Raw genomic sequence first — 9974 nt, 5'->3', positions numbered from 1 at the left:
TAGAAACTGTGCAACCTGTCTTGAGCTGAGGTGACAGACTGGCAGGAGCAGAGAGGAGGGTTGGTGAAGTATATCTGTCAGGGTGGGATGTAATGAGCATTACTGTTTGGCATAATGTGTATTTGGCATTACTGTGTGCACAATGTGCTATTAAGGGGATTACTGTGTGGCATAATGTGTAGTATGTGGCATTACAGTGTGACATAATGTGAAATAGGGGCATTACAGCATGGCATAATTTGTTATATGGGCATTACTGTATGTCATGTGTCATACGTGGCATTATTGTGTGGCATGTGTAAGGGGCATTGCTGTGTGGCATAATGTTGTAAGGGGCATTCCGGTGTGACATACTGTATTATAAGTGGCATTACTTAGTGTGTCATAATGTGTAAGGCACATTACTGTATCATGTAACCACACACCTTAAATGTCATCTTTGGGTGTTTGATTTTTTTTTTGGGGGGGGGGGGTGCCTGAAACTTTTTTGGCATGGGGGAGCAAAATTTATAGTTACGCTACTGCTGAAAGCACTGATTTCTCAATATTTCAGGCACAGCAGGTGGTCCCCTAAGGCCCTGCCCACCTGCCCATACCCTCCTTTTTTCCGGCAGATTCAGAGCTATTAGTGTATATGCTGACATATATGTGGTCAGCACATACCTCCGGGGGACCACCCTGTACTGTAGTTTCCCCAGTGTCTGTCTGTGTCTGCTGGCCCCTTCTCATTCTAGTAGCACTGCTGCAGTCTGACAGTGATAGCCGGGAGGCAGGCACAGGAACCTCCCCGGCTGTCACTGGTATATGCTCATAGAGCGCAGCAGCAGCCCTAGTGCTGACAAATTGTACCAGCCCGGGGGGTAGATGGCACCCTGCCCTCGGGCCCAGCCCACCACTGCATCTGCCCCATACCAACATTTCCTAGCCTCCAACATGACCCCTTCCACTAGGTACAAAATGCTCTGCTCCTGGATTGCAGTCACCTGTGTTGAACTAGGTAATTGATGAGGCAGGTGTTTCACTACAGGTGGCTGCAATCATAAATTTAGAGGGAAGTCTATTGGAATGGGCCATGTTGCAGGGTCTGACATTTCTGTATGACTTGTTCAAATATCCCTCATGGAGCACCTTTTCACACTGCAATTTAGTGGGGCCAGTATGCAAAATTTTAAACTTTACTTCAATAATAAACTCAAGGTTTTCCTAAATATTGAAACCTCGGGAGCAGGACCTTCCTACATTCTTGTCTGTTTAACATCCAGGGGCTTATGTTATAGGTTGCAACTTGAAGCTGCTGCAGGAACTCATGTGAGTCTTCCTGTATTTTTAAAACGGCAATCATTTTAAAGGCATAACCAGCTTGGTTTGTTTCCTTTAAAATGCATGCAGCTTTAAAAAGTTGGAATGACTCGCAGGAGGTCATGCAGCAGCTGTAAGTCACAACCTATTACCTAAGCCCCCCAGTCTTGTTTTATTACTGTGTTTGTTTCTAATTCTAAAGTGCTGTGGAATATGCTGGAGCTACTGTACATGAATTCAGTTGAGGTAAGTAAAGATAAATATTAGTTTTTTTTGCACTTCTTTTATGGAGTTAATTGGTAACAATTAAAGAGTTACTACATTCCTAAAAATTACAACATTTTCTATGAACTTGATGAATTATGTTTCGAGATATTGTAGATTAATTTAATATATAATGATTCTAGACAACTTAAAGTAGCTAAAAATAAGTTTGAATAAATAATTCAATCTTTAATTTTAATTGACACTGAAATGATCAGAAATGGTGGTCCAAATTAATAATAATAGAACACTAAAAATGTCTTTACTATCAATAAAGGTGTAAAATGACTAAGGATTTATTTTACAGTATTGCTATAAGACAAAAAGGTGTGCTAATATATTTTGTGTTTTACATAGCACCTTATGTTAGGATGTTTTATACCATTTTACTGCCTAATGCAGTTTAATTATTTGTATTTACTAAAAGTTATTATATAGCACAAAATTATACATTTTTTTATTCATATCATATTTCAGTCAACATGGACACACAAACACTGTAAAGTTTAAAGGGTTTTTGTCAAATGTCAATTAACTTAGTATGTTTTTGGATTACTGGAAGACACTGGGGAAACACAAGCAAAGATGTGGAAAGCATACAAACTCTACACAGTTATAACCCTGGTTGTATTCAAACCAATGACCCCAGTGCTATGAGGCAGTAATGCTAACAACATTGCAACCAACTTATAATAATGGGTGAGACCATAAGCAATATTGTGATGACAGCATCAGTAGTATGGGTGCATATTTACTGCTTAAGACCTCACTCAAAGTGAACACAGCATTTTCTAGCTGGTAGCTGATGCTTATTCTTGTACCCTTGGAATAGTCAGTTATTTTGCTCTGTATTGAATATCCAGAAAAACCCAAAAGCAGAGTCTTGGAATCAGACCCACAGGTTGTGCGTTTAGGGTCCAGTGGTAGAATCACTACTTTTCCTTATATGACACACATAGGGGAATTCAATATGGAGCGATAAGTCCGTTTTTTGTGTTAATATCGCACCTATGATGTCATTATCGCAGGTTTTAGTTTTACACTGTATTCAATTTCAAAGTCTTTTAGCAGGTTCTAAAAGTCTTAGAAAAAAAAACGGGGATAACTTTTCACCACTGAATAGGTGGCGAAAAAGAGTGCAGAATTGGGGTTTAGAGGTGCAGGCTTAAAAAAAATAGCCTGCACCCTTCAGAATGACCCCTTGAAACAATCTGTGTAAAAAAAAAAAAATCGGGACACCCCAAAAATGCACTTTGAATTTTGGGTGCCAAAAAAAAAATGTTGGGGAACAAAGTTAAAAAATACCGCAGGTGATTTTTTTCATTGCAGCTCCTTGCGGCAGGTGGGTTTTTCATGATTTTTTCAAGTCTCTTTAGCAACTTTAAAATAAGCTGACCCCCATTTTCAAGTACCCCAAATTTGCTGGGCATAGCTATTTTTCCCCCCAAAAAATTTAAATGCTCTTCTGCACCACTTTCTTCAAAGTCGCATTTATGCACTTGCCGCGGCTATTAGAAACCCCGACTTCCTTCAGGAGTTAAAAATGGGGGTACCCATAGTGATCCCCCATGTCTAGACATCATTAGGGGGGTCCCTAGAATATTTTCCGAAAATTCCCGTTTTTGTTATCCTGTAAAAAAAATTAGTAAAAATTGACAAAAAAAATGACATAAGGTCCCCCCAAAAGCCAAACCAGCCCCAGGCTTGCCAGCCAGTGGTGGTTTCTAAAAATACGGGGAAAAAAATGTGTACGGTTCCATCGTATTTTAGAAACCAACACCAGGCTGCATGGACTAGTGCTGGTTTTAAATATAGGGGGCAAAAACGATGTGGGGTACCCCCTATATTTTAGACCAGCACCAGACCCGACCGACGTGTAATGCCACAGCCCGGAGACCCAATCACTGGAGCTCCAGGTCCAAAGCATTATACCCCAAGTCAGTCAGCGCAAGCCGGTGATCTCGGGGGAGTTGGGGACTGCCCAAAAAAGTGTCCCCCCTCTCCAAAGCACCACAGGTTTACGCTGAAGCCTGGGGCTCATCCCCATACCCCTGGAGTGGTGGGTGTGGGGGTAATAGGGGGGCCAAATAATGTAACACTATTGTACTTTACAGTGGAACTGCAAGTGCCAGCATGCCTGCCATTTTGCACTCATGGAACTACAAGTGCCAGCAGACATGCGGCACCTGTAATTTCACTGTAAAATAAATAATTAAAAAAAGACAAAACACACACTCTGTGCCCAGTATAAGATTATTACATACACCTACCCATTCACACATACTTACCTATATCAGAAGTTTCTGTCCCCATCTCCTGTAGATCCTTACAACTTGGCCCTGCAAGGAAGATTTCATACTCACCTACATCCAGCACTGGTCTCCGTAGTAATCCATGGGATTTAAAAAAAAAATGAGTTACCCGAGCCACGCAACACAGCTATCTGTATGTGTGTTGTCACACATACAGATAGCTCCCGAATGGACGCAGCCGGCACTTCGCGGGGCATTGCAGTCCCGCAAGCCAATCAGCGGCAGCGCTGACTGTAGAGCGCCCGCTGATTGGCTCCGGCAACTGACAGTTCCCACATGGGCTGACTCACCCACGTAAGCCTGTGGTGCTCGGGAGAGGGGGGACCCTTTTTTGGGGGGGTCCCCAACTCCCCTGAGATCACCGGCTTGCGCTGACCGACTTGGGGTGTAATGCTTTGGACCTGGAGCCCCGGTGATTGGGTCTCCGGGCTGTGGCATTACACGTCGGTCGGGTCTGGTGCTGGTCTTAAATATAGGGGGTACCCCACATCGTTTTTGCCCCCTATATTTAAAACCAGCACTAGTCCCTGCAGCCTAGTGTTGGTTTCTAAAATATGGTGGAACCCTACACATTTTGTTCCCCATATTTTTAGAAACAACCACTGGCTGGCAAGCCTGGGGCTTGTTTGGCTTTTGGGGGGGGGAACCTCATGTCATTTTTGTTTGTAATTTTTTACTAATTTTTTTTACAGGTTAACTAAAACGTGAATTTTTGGGAAATATTTTAGGGACCCCCCTAAAGATGTTTAGACATGGGGGATCACTATGGGTACCCCCATTTTTAACTACTGAAGGAAGTCGGGGTTTCTAATAGCCACGGCAGGAAAAAACACCTTGCAAAGCTATTTAAAAACCCTACTTTCTTTTGCAGGCCAAAATGGGGTTACCCAAAGTGATGCCCCATGTCTGGACATCTTTAGGGGGGTCCCAGGCATATTTCCCAAAAATTCCCGTTTTTTTCCTTAATGGGGTCAAGGGTAATTTTTTAAAAAACAGGGATAATCCTTCTAAGCACTATAGCAAGTGAAAAAAAATGCAGAATAGGGGTTTGGGGGTGTAGGCATATAAAAAAATAGCCTGTAGTTTTGGGAATGTACCCTTAAAAGGAAATGTTCAAAAAAATGTCCTAAAAAAATCTGGACACCCTAAAAAAAAAAAAAAAAAATTAGGTAAAAAAAAAACAAAGTAAAAAAATTATTTCTGGTAGGGTCCCCAAGTATGGGGCTGGTGTTTTTTTCATTGCGCAAAGTGGCGGCAGGTACATTTTTGCAGAATTTTTTAAAATTACCTTTAGGGACTTAAAAATATGCTAGTACCCATTTTCATGTACCCCAAATTTGATGAGACCACTTAAAAAAACGAAAAAAAAACGGGGGTATTCATAGTGATCTCCGAGGTCTGAACATCTTTAGGAGGCTCCTACAATGAATTCCAGAAAATTCAAGTTTTTTTTCGCCGATCCAAGTATCGCCGGGTCCCGTTTTCGACGATTTCAAATTGAATATGGGATAAGCGGGAGCTGGCAAAACCTCCGATGTGCGGCGAAAACCTCGCTGGCGAGGTTAATGTATCATATTGAATACCCCTCACAGTCAAACATGCAAGCAAGATAAATTTAAATTATAACAATTACCATATATGGCTTTCTTTACCAATGGCAAAACATATGCACATGCACAGTTATTAATTGAAGGACAATATAGAAAATAAATAGAATTGTAAAATTTTTCAGTGGTGCAGTAATTTACCGCTACTTCAAAGTAAGCTATTTCATATCAATGACACTAATGACACTAAAGTTACATTTGTCAACAAATGTGTAATTGTGGAGTAGAAAAATAAAATCCTGTAGAGCATTTTCAGTAACCTTGAAGTGAATCACAACATATTAATAGAAATACAACAGATGGCTTGGTATTCTGGGTACCTCCACTGTCTAATTAAGGATGGACAATAACACATGATTGTTCTTAACAGATTAGGGAATAAACATTCTGTGTATGACTTGTTATTCTTTTAACAGAATGTATTTTCTTATGGTTAATGTACAGCAGCATATTCTCTCCAATTTACCTGTTAACATTTGTTTGTGTGCATGTATGTATATGGTAATCATTATTGTGTATTTATGTCTATTATCTTATTTAAAAAATATATAATTCCAGATATTGAAATATCTTAAGTTGTTATACACTGTGTATTACAACCAATTCCTAAGGGGTATATTTACTAAAGTGCAGGTTTTTAGAAATGGAGATGTTGCTGATAGAAACCAATGAGATTCTAGCTATTCTCTATTAAGCTGCATACACACACAAAGATTTTCTGTCCAACCATCCAACTAATTGATTGTTTAGAATGAAAATATGTTAACATATGGGAGTAATTGATGATCAGCAATTTGCTCCTAAATGCCAGAAAACAGATGAAAATGGTTGTTAGACAAGTTTGTTAAATGATTGATCTAAACAATTTGTACAAACAATAGTTTTTGTCCATTTTCCGGCATTTGGGAGCAAATTGCTGATTGTGATTTGCTTTCATACATTACCAGATTTTCATTCCAACCAATCAACTAGTTGGATGGATGGACAGAAAATCTTTACGTGTGTATGCAGCTTAAGAAGGTGCTAGATACTAGAAATGTGCACTGATCCTCGTGTTTTGGATTTGGATCTGAATCTGGTTTTGAAATTTTTCCTTGGTGTTTTATTTTCTTGTTTTGGATCTGGATTTTTTTTCTTAAAAAGCCATAAAAACACCTAAAATCCCATAAAATGGGTCTGTTTTTGTTCCTACAGTATAATTAACCTCAATAACATTTATTTCCAGTAATTTCCAATCAAACTGACCACCTCACAATATTATTTGTTTCATCTAGTTAAGGCCAAAAGGTTTCAACCAGCTAGCTTGCTGACTACGCTGTGACACAGTAGGCGGCACTAACATGTGGAAGTTCAGCTTCTTATTTCCAACATGGATACAGTGTGTTATACAGTGTGGGTTGGATACACCAATAGTGCACTTACTGTGCCAGCAGAGCAGGGTTGCGGATGGTGTCCTAAATACATGGAATGGCAGTACTGCGGTGCTGACAGTGTCCTCAGTGAAGGGTACCAGGCATGTCGGCAGTGCGGGGTTGCCAGCGGTGTCTTTAGTGCATGTTTGCTGGCTGTGTCAGCAGCGCGGGGGTGCCAGCGGTGGGTTTAGTGCAGGTTTGCTGGCTGTGTCGGCAGTGTGGGGGTGCCAGTGGTGTCTTTTGTGCAGGTTTGCTGGCTGTTTTGGCAGTGCAGGGGTTGCTGGCGGTGTCCTCAGTACATGGAATGGCAGTACAGGGGTGCCAGCAGTGTCTTTAGTGCAGGTTTACTGGCTGTGTCCACAGAGTGGGGGTGCCAGCGGTATCCTCAGTGAATGTGTGCTGACAGTGTCGGCAGTGCAGGGGTGCTGGTGGTGTCCTCAGTGTGGGAGTGTCAGCAGTGTTGGCAGAGTGGGGTTCGCTGATGGTGTCCTTAGTACATGGGGCAGGAGTGTCAGCAGCTGTGGTGTTGGCAGTGGGGGATGCTGTCAGTGGGGTGTCCGCAGCATGGGGTGACGGTGGTGTCAGGTGGCGGGGGATGGCAGGAGCCATCTTTTTCTCTCTCCTAGTGTATTTTCAATGGGCTTAACGCTGATTGGCTGAGATCCGTGACAGACGTCTCTCTCAGCCAATCACCATTAAGCCAGATCAAAACAAAACCTCGCAACCCGACAGCAGGGTTGGCAAGGTTTTGTCTCGGGTGAGGGTTCCAGGGCTCGGATCGCCCTGGATCCCTGAAATACGGGTGGGTCCGGATCGCTAAAATCGAAACCCGCTCATCTTTACTAGATACATGTTAAGTAGAATCTGATTGGTTGCTATGGGTAACATCTCCACTTCTAAAAACCCGTACTTTAGTAAATATACCCCTAAACTGATTTTTAACAAGCATACATACAAACTATGCTATAACATAATGTGATGTGGGTTTAAATTAGGGGTGTGCACTGGCTACTTTTCATGTTTTGGATCTGGATTGGTTTTGCCAAAACCACCATTCAGTGTTTAGGGTTTTGTGTTTTGGATCTGTATTTTTTGGGTAAAAAAGCATAAAAACAGCTAAAATCACAGAATTTGTGGGTTTTTCTGCTCCTATGCTATTATTAACCTCAAAAACATTCATTTCCACTCATTTCCAGTGAACTCTGAACACCTCACACCTCACAATATTGTTTTTAGGACAAAAGGTTGCACAGAGGTAGCTGGATGACTATGCTAAGCGACACAAGTGGGCGGCACAAACACTGGGCCCATCAAGGAGTGACACTGTAGTGGCAGACAGGATGGCAGTTTGAAAAACTAGGCCCAAACAGTACATAATGCAAAGAAAAAAAAGAGGTGCAAGATGGAATTGTCTTTGGGCCCTCCCACCCATTCTTATGTTGTATAAACAGGACATGCACACTTTAACAAACCAATCATTTCAGCGCCAGGGTCTGCCACATGACTGTGGCTGAAATGATTGGTTCATTTGGGCCCCCACAAAACAAGCTGGCAATTAATATGTCCCTGCACAAACTGGCTCTCCATATTTTGTGGAAGCAACAACCTATGCCTTTCGCTGACAAGGTTCCCGGCTGCACCAAAAACTCTTTCAGACTGGAGGGGGTACAACTTAGGTAAAATAGAGCCAGTTTGTACAGGCACCTCCAAATTGCCTCTTTTTCTTGCCAGTACAGGTATGGACTGTCTGACATGTTTACTTGGATGCTGTCACTGATGTAATCCACCACCATTCTGTCAATGGTGACAGTTTCATATGCAGTGGCAGTAGACATGTCATAAATTGTTGCCAGGTCCTTCAGTCCAGACCAGATGTCCAAACTTGGTCCTGCCTGCCCTGAATCACTGCCAGCGGTTTGCTTATGATACTTAAGATGTTTCCTGGTAGCCCCAGTTGCTGAAGAAAATGAAGGAGCTGTTGACATGTCACATTCCGCTTCAGCTGACAGTGTTTTCACCAGCAGCTCTTTGCACCTCTGCAGGCTTGTGTCTGCTGGAAAAAGAGACACCACATAGGCTTTAAACCTAGGATCGAGCAGGGTTGCCAAAATGTAGTGGTCTGATTTCAACAGATTGACCTCCGTCTTAGCTCCTCCTTCATTTTCTCCAGCTACTTCTGCAATAGCCTGATGAGGGGAATGACCTGACTCAAGCTGGCAGTGTCTGAACTGACTTCATGTGTGGCAAGTTCGAAGGGCTGGAGAACCTTGCAAAACACGGAAGTCATTCTCCACTGCTCTTGAGTCAGGTGCATACCCCCTCCCTTGTCTATGTCATAGGTGGAAATATAGGCTTGAATGGCATTTTGCTGCTCCTCCATCTGCTGAAGCATATAGAAGGTTGAGTTACACTGCATCACAACCTCTTGCTTCAGGTGATGGTAAGGCAGGTTCAAGAGTGTTTGCTGGTACTCCAGTCTTTAGAACGCAGTCGCTGAATGGTGAAAGTGTCCAGAAATTTTTGGGCCACCCAAAGCGTCTCCTGCATGCTTCTGTCATTTTTCAGAAAATTCTGCACCACCAAATTTATTGTGTGAGCAAAACATGGGATGTGGTGGAATTTGCCCAGATGTAATGGATGCACAATATTGGTGGCATTGTCAGATATCACAAATCCCCAGGAGAGTCTAAGAGGGGTAAGCCATTGGGTGATTATTTCCCTCAGCTTCTCTAAGAGATTATCAGTGGTGTGCTTCTTACTGAAACCAGTGATACACAGTGTAGCCTGCCTTGGAACGAGCTGGCGTTGTGAGATGCTGATACTGGTGATGCTGCTGTTGTTGCTGTGTAAGGCTATACATCTACCGAGTGGGATGTCACAGTGATATAGTCCTTAGTCTGCCCTGTTCCACTTGTCCACATGTCCGTGGTTAAGAGGACATTGGGTACAACCACATTTTTGAGGACACTGAGGACACTTTCTGATGTCTCTGTACATTCTCGGTATCTCCTGCCTAGTGAAGTGGAATCTAGATTGGATTTGGTACCAGGGATCAATTGTCTAATTCCCACTGACAATGG

At 42.4% G+C, this 9974-nt stretch overlaps 1 long non-coding RNA gene across 1 annotated transcript in view; it reads left to right on the top strand.

Moving 5' to 3' along the window:
- The first annotated feature begins 1435 nt into the window (after positions 1–1435).
- The window catches only part of LOC148524186 (uncharacterized), a 126561-nt gene continuing 118022 nt past the window's right edge, over positions 1436–9974 (top strand). Inside the window, exon 1 of the long non-coding RNA XR_015878388.1 lies at positions 1436–1545. This is a non-coding gene — a long non-coding RNA (uncharacterized LOC148524186). The remainder of the gene's footprint in view (positions 1546–9974) is intronic.

This window comes from Taudactylus pleione, unplaced genomic scaffold, assembly GCF_031769625.1.
Source record: "Taudactylus pleione unplaced genomic scaffold, aTauple2 ptg000121l, whole genome shotgun sequence".
NCBI classification, from domain to species: domain Eukaryota; kingdom Metazoa; phylum Chordata; class Amphibia; order Anura; family Myobatrachidae; genus Taudactylus; species Taudactylus pleione.
Note: the sequence above shows the minus strand (reverse complement) of the source record. Positions and strands in the feature narration are given on the sequence as shown.